The 10,592-nt window shown below is 46.9% G+C and overlaps 1 non-coding gene across 1 annotated transcript; it reads right to left on the reverse strand.

Moving 5' to 3' along the window:
• Nucleotides 1-10,098: 10,098 nt before the first annotated feature.
• LOC114815842 lies at nt 10,099-10,236 on the reverse strand. Its single transcript, XR_003763643.1, has one exon. It is a non-coding gene; the product is annotated as a small nucleolar RNA SNORA7 (small nucleolar RNA).
• Nucleotides 10,237-10,592: the final 356 nt, after the last annotated feature.

Here is a 10,592-nt window from a genome sequence, read left to right on the forward strand (position 1 = left end):
GTCTCCAATTCCTCCCTGGGAGAGTCAATTGTCGACTGTATTTACTGAGCATTGTACTGAGCAGCTGGGCGAGTACAATGAGAAGCAGCGAGGCCTAATGGCAAGAGCACGGGCTTAGGAGTCAGAGGATGTGGGTTCTAATTCCGCATCCGCCACTTGTCTCCTGGGTCGCCTTGGGCAAGTCACTTCACTTCTCTGGGCCTCAGACATCTCATCTGTAAAATGCGGATCGAGACTGTGAGCCCCGTGTGGGACAGGGACTGTGTCCGACCCAATTTGCTTATGTCTACCCCAGAGCTTAGGACAGTGCTTGGCACATAGTAAGTGTTTACCCAATACCACAGTTACTGTTACTATTATTACAATATAACAATAAACAGACACATTCTCTGCCCACAATGAGCTTACAGTCTAGAGGAGAGGCCCCAGACCCTGCTTCTGCATCAGTCGATCACTCATTCGTATTCACTGAGCACTTACGGCGTGCGGATCACTGTACTAAGCACTGGGAGAATACAACATAGAGTCAGTAGATACGTTCCCCGCGCACAACGATCTAGACAAGTCCTGAAGGGGAAGACATTAATTTAAGTAAATCCTGCTACATCCTGCTACGTGATCCTGGGTCACGGAGACAGACATTCCCTGGCTGAAGACCGTATCACCCGGAGATCGGGGAACGAAACTGGAACCGCCTCCAGTGATTTATATACTCGCACTCCAAATTCAATACTCTAAACAGACTTCATGTCTGCTAACTACTGTGCTCCCTCGATCGCTTAGTACAGTGTTCTGTGAGAAGCAGGCAAGAGCACGGGCTTGGGAGTCAGAGGGCGTGCGTTGCGAGCCCTGCTCTGCCTGCTGTGTGATCTTGTGCAGGTCATTTAACTTCTCTGTGCCTCCGTTATTGCATCTGTAAAATGGAGAGTAAGACCGTGGGCGCCACGTGGAACAACCTGGTTACCTTTTATCTATCCCAGCGCTAAGAACAGCGCTTGACATGCAGTAAGTGCTTAAAAAATACCATTATTATTATTATCGCAGAATAAATGCTCAATAAATAACATGTTCAGAGAGTTGTTTCTCTCCTATTTATTGAACTCTGTTCAATTGTAATACTGTACTCTCCAAGATGCTCAGTACAGTGCTCTGCACGCAGTGAGCACTCCGAAAATACAACTGACTGACGGACTGACATCGATGAGCGCTCGGGAGAGTATAATACAGTAGGGTTGGTAGGAAGGATCCCCGCCCAAGAGGAGCTTCCTAAAAGGCTGGAGGAGAAGCCATTCCCGACCTCTTGGAAATCGGGACCGTGGGGGAATTGATGAAACAGCGGCGCCCCAGCCTCCTGGCTTGCAGATCTGGGTGCTGATGCTCCGGTTTGCGGCTGAAGTGAGAGGGGATTGTCTTTGTAGGCAGCAGACATCAAAGGGCAGAGCCTCCTTTGCAATGTGGAGCGCACATGGGATGGGGGGTGGGGCAGGAGAGAGGGAAGAAGCCCGGGAGAATGAATTAATATGAATATGTATTTCGATTTGGTAATTCAAGCTGACATCCCCACCGGTCCAGACAAACCGTCTCACCCTTACCCCCTTTTTCTCAGTAGATTTTTGAACATGTTTCTTGGCTGATTCAGATGAATTCACTTCAAGCCTGCAGCTCTCAGAGACAGATAAAGGATACCACAGCCTGGGTCCCCTTACCCTGCTCCCACCCTCACTCTGGGATCTGATAATAATAATACTAATTATGGTACTTGTTAAGTACTTACTATGTGCCAAGCACTATTCTAAGAACTGGCATAGATACAAATTAATCAGGGTGGACACGGTCCCAGTCCCACATGGGGCTCCCAGTCTTAATCTCCATTTTACAGATGAAGTGAATGAGGCCCAGAGAAGTGAAGTGACCTGTCCAAGGTCACACAGAAGCATGACTTAATGGAAAGGGCCCGGGCCTGGGAGTCGGGGGCCGTGGGTTCTAATCCCACCTCCGTCACTTATCGGCTGTGTGACTTTGGGCAAGTCACAACTTCTCTGTGCCTCAGTTGCCTCGGCTGTAAAATGGGGATGAAGACTGTGAGCCCCACGTGGGACAACCTAATTACCTTGCATCTGCCCCAGCGGGTACCTGCTTTGTTCAGAGAAGCAGCGTGGCTCAGTGGAAAGAGCCCGGGTTTAGGAGTCAGAGATCATGGGTTCTGATCTCGGCTCCGCCGCCTGTCAGCTGTGTGTGACTTTGGGCAAGTCACTTAACTTCTCGCTGCCTCAGTTCCTTAACTGTAAAATGGGGATTAAGACCGTGAGCCTCACGTGGGACAGCCTGATCACCCTGTATCTACCCCAGTGCTTAGAACAGTGCTCGGCACATAGTAAGCGCATAGTAAGCGCTTAACAAATACCAACATCAATATTATTACACGTGGTGGAGCCGGGTTCAGAACCCGCACCCTCTTCTGACTCCTGGGCCCGCGCTCTATACGCTAAACCACACTGCTTCTCACTCTCTGAGGTGCATGCAGTGAGAGCCACGGGTTAAGGACCCCAGGGAGAGACTAGGTCACTTCCTGCCCTTCTTGTCCCCTCGTCCTCACGGGTAGTACCAGGGGAGGCCAGTGCCCCCCGAGTGGGTCGTGCCCGTTGAACCAAAGGCAGAGCCCAGCGGGGACTTCACACCTCAGCTCTCCCGCCCTTTCTTTTTAACCCCGTCGTTTCCCTGGCCCAGGGCAATAAGGCCGAGGGCAGGACCAGGCTGCGAACCCAGCCGGAAGAGGGGTGGGTGGTGCTGGCTGTCCTGTGTGAAAACCTGCAGAGAGGAAAGGATTCAGAGGAGCCCTACTAAAACCAGGTTTCTACCCACTCTGTGGTATTGTACCCTCCCATGTCCTTAGGACAGTGTTCTGCACACACTAAGGGCTCAGTAAATTACATCGATGATGATAACGATGATTGACGTCTCCTCCAGGAAGCCTTCCCTGACTTACCCCTCATTTCCCCATCCTACTCACCCTCCTCTCTGCACTGCCTATGAATGCAAATCTATATCCCTTAAGCAATTTGCTACTCATCCCACTCCCACTCCCACAGTGCTTATGTACACATCCTTTAACCCTGCCGTTTCCTCTATCTGTAATTTATTTTCATCACCAGACTACTTGTTTCATTTTGTTCTGTTTTGTTTTGCTGCCTGTCTCCCCTGTTTAGACTGTGAGCCCGTTATTGGGCAGGGATTGTCTCTATCTGTTGCCGAATTGTCCATGCCAAGCGCTTAGTACAGTGCTCTGCACATAGTAAGCGCTCAATAAATACGATTGAATGAACGAATGAATGAATGAATGAATACCCGTCTCTCCCCTTAGATTATAAACTCTCTGAGGGCAGAGCTCTGGCTATTGAATTATTCTCTCCCCAACACTTAGTGTACTGCAGACAGTAAGCACTCAGTAAATACCAGTTATTAATTGATTGATAGAGGAGACTTCCTCCACCATTTCCTCAGGGAATTTAATGTGTGTGTGTGTGTGTGTGAGAGAGAGAGAGAGAGAGAGAGAGGAGTCAGTCAATCATTCATATTTACTGAGTGCTTACTGTATGCAGAGTACTGAACTACCTGTTTGGAAGAGTACAACATAATAACATAGAAAGAGAGAGAGAGAGGTGAGGGGAAGAGGAGGGAGAGGGAGAGAGAAAGAGAGAGAAATCTGAGTGGGGATCAATTACTGGGGCTTCTTTTGTGTTTGTGTGTGAGAGAGAAAGTGTGTGTGTGTGTGTGTGTAGATGCTCACCTCCTCCAGGAGGTCTTCCCAGAGTGAGCCCTCCCTTTACCTCTGCTCCTCCTTCCCTCCCCACTGCCCCTACTCCCTCCCTCTGCCCTACCCCCTTCCCCTCCCCACAGCACTTGTGTATATTTATACATATTTATTACTCTATTTTATTAATGATGTGTACATGTCTATGATTCTATTTATCTATATGGGTGGTATTGATGCCTGTCTACTGGTTTTGTTTTGTCTTATTGTCTGTCTCCCCCTTCTAGACCGTGAGCCTGTTGTTGGGTAGGGATTGTTTCTATCTGTTGCCGAACTGTTCTTTCCAAGCGCTTAGTACAGTGCTCTGCACACAGTAAGGGCTCAATAAATACGACTGAATGAATGAATAGATGCGCGTGGGCCAGTAGGTTTGTATTTACATGGTTAATTGGGGTCACTCCTGCCAAAAAGGGAGTGAAGCAATTATGCACTGATTTAAATATTGAACATAGCTAATCTGGTTCATTCAGGTCTCAAAGCAACTGTGTAGACACTGCCTTTAGTCGGCTGCAGTGGTTATTGGGGTGCTGAGACTCGGATGGATTGCACTAAAGAAACAGCTTCCCTCTGACAAACCCTGGAAATATATAAATTCCCTCCTCCAGTCGAAGGAAATTCTTTAAAGATAGACCGTGAGCCCGTTGAGGGCAGAGATGATCTCTATTTGTTGCTGAATCGTACTTCCCAAGCGCTAGGTAGAGTGCTCTGCACACAGTAAGTGCTCAATAAATACGATTGAATGAATGAATGAGTATTTTGAGCTTTTTGTGTCATCATCAACAACGATGGGATTTATTAAGGCCAACTGTGTGCAAAGCATGGGATTAGGAGCTCGATAACATTCAACAAGAATAAGAGAGGTAGTCCCTGCCCTTGAGGAGTTTACAGTGTAGTAGGGAGGAGTTCCAAGGGTTTATTTCAGTTTTCTTACTCTATTCTTTTAGTTGAATATTTATCTCCCTCAAGGCCGCCATTTTTAAGCCATCTGGACATTCTGAGGGAGGATCGCAATGTAATCTTAGCATCAAACCACTGCTTTTCCCGGCTACCCCAGCTGAGTGGAAGTAGAGCTGGAGACTTGGAAGAGAACTACCGTTCTCTATTTGAGGATCTGAAATTCTATTTATGCCCCTTCTGCAAATCATCAGCATATCTGAATTGAAACTGGGCTCAGTAAGGGTAATTTCCTAGGGTTCCCTGGCACGCTAATCGAATGGAGTTGTTGTTGTGGGCAAGAGCAATTTCTCCGGCCTAATTGAAATGTCAGTGCCCACACGTCACTTGGTAAATGTTAGCTGAGGCTGATAATAACGATGACAGTGCCTTGTTAATGCTGCTTTTATGTCTATGTGCGCCCACAGTGAAGTTGAAGCCGTAGGAAATTTAGTGAAAGCTATGATCCCTCTTTAAGATGTTCAGTGCCTCTTCAACAAGTGCTTTCTGGCTCCAAATGTGGCTGCATTTTCATGTTTCCATTACACTGTAATTTCCTTGAGGCCAGGGAAACATCTTTTTCTTTTTTTCATTTGTTTCCTTCTTTGGAACTCCCCAAAGTGTTTGGCAGTGGGTGCTCCAAAATTACTACTGATTGACCGACGGGAGATAGCATTTCAGTTCAGAGACCTCGTGTGTTTCCTTGGGCGTCAGATCAATAAATCAGCCAAGCTCAGGACTCAAGTGCTAGGGATAATCCGTGGACACTGATTGAGTTACAGTCACTCGCACACGGGAAGCTTCCAAGTTAAAGATTTGGGAGGACATATTCATAAAGTAAGACCAAAAGAAGTAGATCAAGAGAAGGAAATCAATAGCAGTATTAGCAATACCAGGAGGTTACTGGTTGGTGGGAAATAATCCTGGGATTTGACAGTGGATTGTGGGCAACACTTTGCTCTCAGTTTGGAAAATGCTGTGATGCCTTCTCAGGAGACCACCTTTTTATGGTAATTGATAAGTTCTTACTGTGTGCCGGGTGCAGTTTTAAGCACTGGGGTAGATATAAGATAATCAGGTTGCCCACAGTCCCCGCCCCACATAATCAATCAATGGTATTATTTATTGAGAGCTTTACTATGTGCAGAGCACTGTAGTGATAATAATGTTGGTATTTGTTAAGCGTTTACTATGTGCAGAGCACTGTTCTAAGTCTGGAGTAGATACAGGGTAATCGGATTGTCCCACGTGAGGCTCACAGTTGACCCCCATTTTACAGATGAAGTAACTGAGGCCCGGAGAAGTGAAGTGACTTGCCCACAGCCACACAGCTGCCAAGTGGCAGAGCCGGGATTCGAACCCATGACCCATGACTCCCGAGCCCGGGCTCTTGCCACTGAGCCACGCCGACTTGGAAGAGTACAATGCAACAGATTTAGCAGACACCACAGTGAGCTTACAGTCTAGAGGGGGAGACAGACATTAATACGAATAAATAAGTAATTTATAACATACCATTTAAAGATATGTACTTAACTTTCACTTTCCTGTGCTTCAGGTTCCTCCACCTTAGACTGTGTGCCTTGTTTTGGGCAGGGACCGTGTCTGACCTGAATATTTTGATTCTACCTCAGTGCTTAGTACAGTGCTTGGCACATTGTAAGCATTTAACAAACACCACACTTATTAAGACAGAGACAGAATGTCATCCTTGGGATGGGAGCGGATGGGTCTGATACATGAGAAGCAGCACAGCGTAGTGAACAGAGCATGGGTCCGGGAGTCAGAAGGTCACGGGTTCTAATCCTGCCTCCGCCACTTGTCTGTTGTGTGACCCTGGGCAAGTCACTTCGCTTCTTTGTGCCTCAGTTACCTCATTTGTAAAATGGGGATTAAGAATGTGAGCCCCTTGTGGGACGGGGACTGTGTCCAACCTGATTAACTTGTATCTACCCCAGAGCTTAGAACGGTGCTTGACACATAGTAAGTGCTTAACCAGTACCATAATCATAATAATGATTATTCTCATTAATAGGAAGCTGCATTATGTGCCTTGTTAAGTCCATCCTTTCTACTCTGAGGGAATGAACAGTGAGGCAGAAAAGACTGTTCTCCAGGATGTATTTGCCAGTTCATTAATTCATTCAATCATTCAATTGTATTCACTGAGCGCTTACTGTGTACAGAGCATTAAACCAAGCACTTGGGAGAGTAAAATATAACCATAAAACAAGTACATTCCCTCCCCACAGTGAGCTTGCAGCCTAGAGGGGCCATCGGTGTGATGGATGGGCCTGAGGAGAGGTGGGTCTGGGAGCAGAAATGGGGCCGTTTGTGCGAAAAGACGGAGAGGAGAGGGAGGTCCTGGCTGGGTAAACTTTGAAGCCTGACAGTGGCTTCCTGAAGCCTGAAGGATCTCCTGGACCCTGAAGCCACACTGTTGCCTGCTCCTGATTAATACAACAAATGGAACAATATGTATGAAGTAAAGATGAGTAAAAGTAAGACTAAACTTGAGACAATTGAAAATTAAGATTTCATGTCAGAGACTAATCAATTTACGTTGAGTAATGCATAATAGCCAATTTAGGGCATTTGTTCTCTTTTCTGTTCTGGGGTGAAATTGCACGTCCTAAATGGCCTATTATTTGACCGAGCCCGGCCAGCATTGGGAAAAAGTTTCCACTTGACACCACGGGTCTGACAAGGCATTTCAGTGTCTTGGAAGGGTGGCCGGCTGCTGGTATGTGGTGAAAGAAGCCGCAGGGTAAACACAGAAACTCTAGCTAACCAGAGCAAGGGCCTCTGGGTAAATCAGGGGTCTTCCGTCATGACTAACCCCGGGATTTTCTGCATTTCTGTGCAAGACTCCGCACTTGATTCACAATCAAAGAGTCCAGGAATATCCCCAATTCAAAGCGGAGGTTGCCGTAATAATAATAATGGTAGTTATCATTATTATTACGGTACTTGTTGAGTGCTTATTATGTGCCAAGAACTGTTCTAAATGCTGGGGTAGATGCAAACTAATCAGGTTCGACACAGTCCCCCTCCCACATGGGGCTCATACCCTTAATCCTCATTTTCTAGATGAAGTAACTGAGGCACAGAGAAGTGAAGTGACTTGCCCAAGGTCCCACAGCAGATACGTGGCAGAGCCGGGATTAGAACCCATGTCCTCTAGCTCCCAGATCCGGACTCTTTCCCTGGAGTGTGGGCACGATTGTTACAGCGTGGATTGAAAATGGATGGGAAAGATGCATCGCTTCAGTGTTTTTTTCCACTGAGCGGGGTAAACAATTCAGAGATATTATTATGTGAAAGTCTTTTCTTGGCTTATTTGTCATTCTTCTGGTGGATTTGTATGACTGGGTTTCATTTTCCTATCTGTCTGTCCTCTGAACGACGGTTTGACTAGCCCAGAATGCATCCTGGACACTTGCCTGGTAGCCTGTGGACTAGTCCATCCTTTTCTAGGAGGAAGTAGAAACAGCAGCACCTGGCAACCGAGCTCCACCTAACCAGTAAGTCAATCAGCATGGGAAGTAGCGTGGCCTAGTGGAAAGAGCACGGGCCTGGGAGATGGAGGACCTGGGTTCTAATCCTGGCTCCACCGTTTGTCTGCCGGGTGACCTTGAGCAAATCATTTCATTCAATCGATCATATTTATGGAGCACTGTACTAAATGCTTGAGAGAATACAAGGTAATAGATTTGGTAGTCCCGTTCCTTGCCCACAACGAGCTTACGGTCCAGAGGGGGAGATAAATAGTCATACAAATAAATAAATCACAGATTTCTACATAAGTGCCACGGGACTGAGTGGGAGGGGAATAAAGAGAGCAGATCTAAATGCGAGGACAAGGCAGACGGGAGTGAGAGAAGAGGAAATGAGGGCTTAGTCAGGGAAGGCCTCTTGGAGGAGATGGGCCTTCAACGAGGTTTCGAAGAGGGGGAGAATGACCGTCTGCCGGATATAAAAAGGGAGGACGTTCCAGGCCAGAGGCAGGACATGGGTGAGAAGTCAGCGGGGAGATAGACCGGATCAAAGAGCAGCGAGTAGGTTGGCATTACGAGAGTGAAGTGTGGGCTGGATTGTAATAGGAAAGAGGCGAGGCAAAATAGGAGGGGACAAGGTGATTGAGTGATGGATTCACTCCTCTGGACCTCAGTGTCCTAACCGGTAAAATGGGGATGCAATATCTGTTCTCCTTCTTAGTTAGCTCCGCCACTTGTTTGCTGTGTGACCTTGGGCAAACCACCCATTATTTGTTATGTTCATGACTAACCCCGGGATTTTCTGCATTTCTGTGCAAGACTCCGCACTTGATTCACAATCAAAGAGTCCAGGAATATCCCCAATTCAAAGCGGAGGTTGCCGTAATAATAATAATGGTAGTCAAATTAGACTTCTCTGTGCCTCGGTTACCTCATCTGTAAAATGGGTATTAAGACTGTGAGCCCCACGTGAGACAACCTGATTACCTCTCGTATCTACCCCAGCACTTAGAAAAAATGCTTGTCACATATTAAGTGCTTAACAAATGTTATTATTATTATCATTAAAAATGACAATAATTAGATCTGTTATGTTTTACAGGTTTACTGCCAAATCTAACTCCTAATAAGCATCAACAGTCAGACTGCATATTCATCTATCTGTCATTGTTTAGATCTTTTTTAGAGTAGTCGAGATGGAAGAGTACAATATAACAGAGTTGGTAGGTTGGTAGGCATGTTCCCCGCCCACAACTAGCTAACAGTCTAGAGGGACAACTCTATTCTATCGTACACTCCCAAGTGCTTAGTACACTATACTGCACACAGTAGGCATTCAATAAATAGGATCGATCGACTGATCTGCCTCTTTCTGACCGCGCGAGCTGGAGTGGTGCAGGTCAGCCTCTCCACAGAGGGAGACTAGGCCTCATTGCCTTTAATCTAAATGTCGCCATTATCACTGTGCAGTGAGGCGTATTCTTCCACCGTGTACCTTGATTCCTCTTCCAACAGACCTGCTTGACTCTTGGGAAGGGATTTAGACTCTGGGAAGGATCTACCTTTAGTGTGTGCTGGATGCCTAGAGCGCTCCTATTTAAGCTGTGAGCCCACCGTATCCAACCTATCTCAAATCTTGTCATGCTGTCCAGTCGTCTCCGACTCACAGCGACTCCACGGGCACCTCTCTCCCAGAACGCCCCACCTCCATCTGCCGGTGTTCCGGTAGTGGATCCGTCGAGTTTTCTTAGTAAAAATATGGAAGTGGTTTACCGTTGCCTTCTTCCACGCAGTAAACTTGAGTCTCCGCCCTCGACTCTCTACCGTGCCGCTGCTGCCCAGCACAGGTGAATTTTGACCTGTAGCAGATTGAATTCCACTGGTTAGCCACTGTCCGAGCTAGGAACGGAATGGGTATGCCTCTGTTTGACGCTTCCTCCCATAGCTGAGACTGGTAGAGTTCTAGAAACTCTCCAGATGCGATCCTGAGAGGGGATCTTGTATCTACCCTAGTGCTCTGTACAGTGCTTGACACATAGTAAGCACTTTACAAGTTCCACCATCGTTATTATCATGCTGGGGTGTACTTGGCCTGGGGTGGGGGTCTAGGATGCTGCAAACTTGGGAAAAGAGGCATTTGGGGGAAATCCCTTAAATTCTCCCAGTGGAAACCTCCTTCCCAACCTGCTCCATACCCTCAAGGAGTTGACATAAAAGTAAGTCGAGGCCCCGAGAGGGAAGAAGGCGAGAATGTCTCAGGATTGGTGGTTTATTTCAAAGCTCATTTTAAAATTATGGAAGTTTTGGTCCAATTGGCAGTTTGGTCACTGGTTCTATTGAAACACACACAT

The sequence above is a fragment of the Ornithorhynchus anatinus genome, chromosome 12, assembly GCF_004115215.2.
Source record: "Ornithorhynchus anatinus isolate Pmale09 chromosome 12, mOrnAna1.pri.v4, whole genome shotgun sequence".
Classification (NCBI taxonomy): Eukaryota; Metazoa; Chordata; class Mammalia; order Monotremata; family Ornithorhynchidae; genus Ornithorhynchus; species Ornithorhynchus anatinus.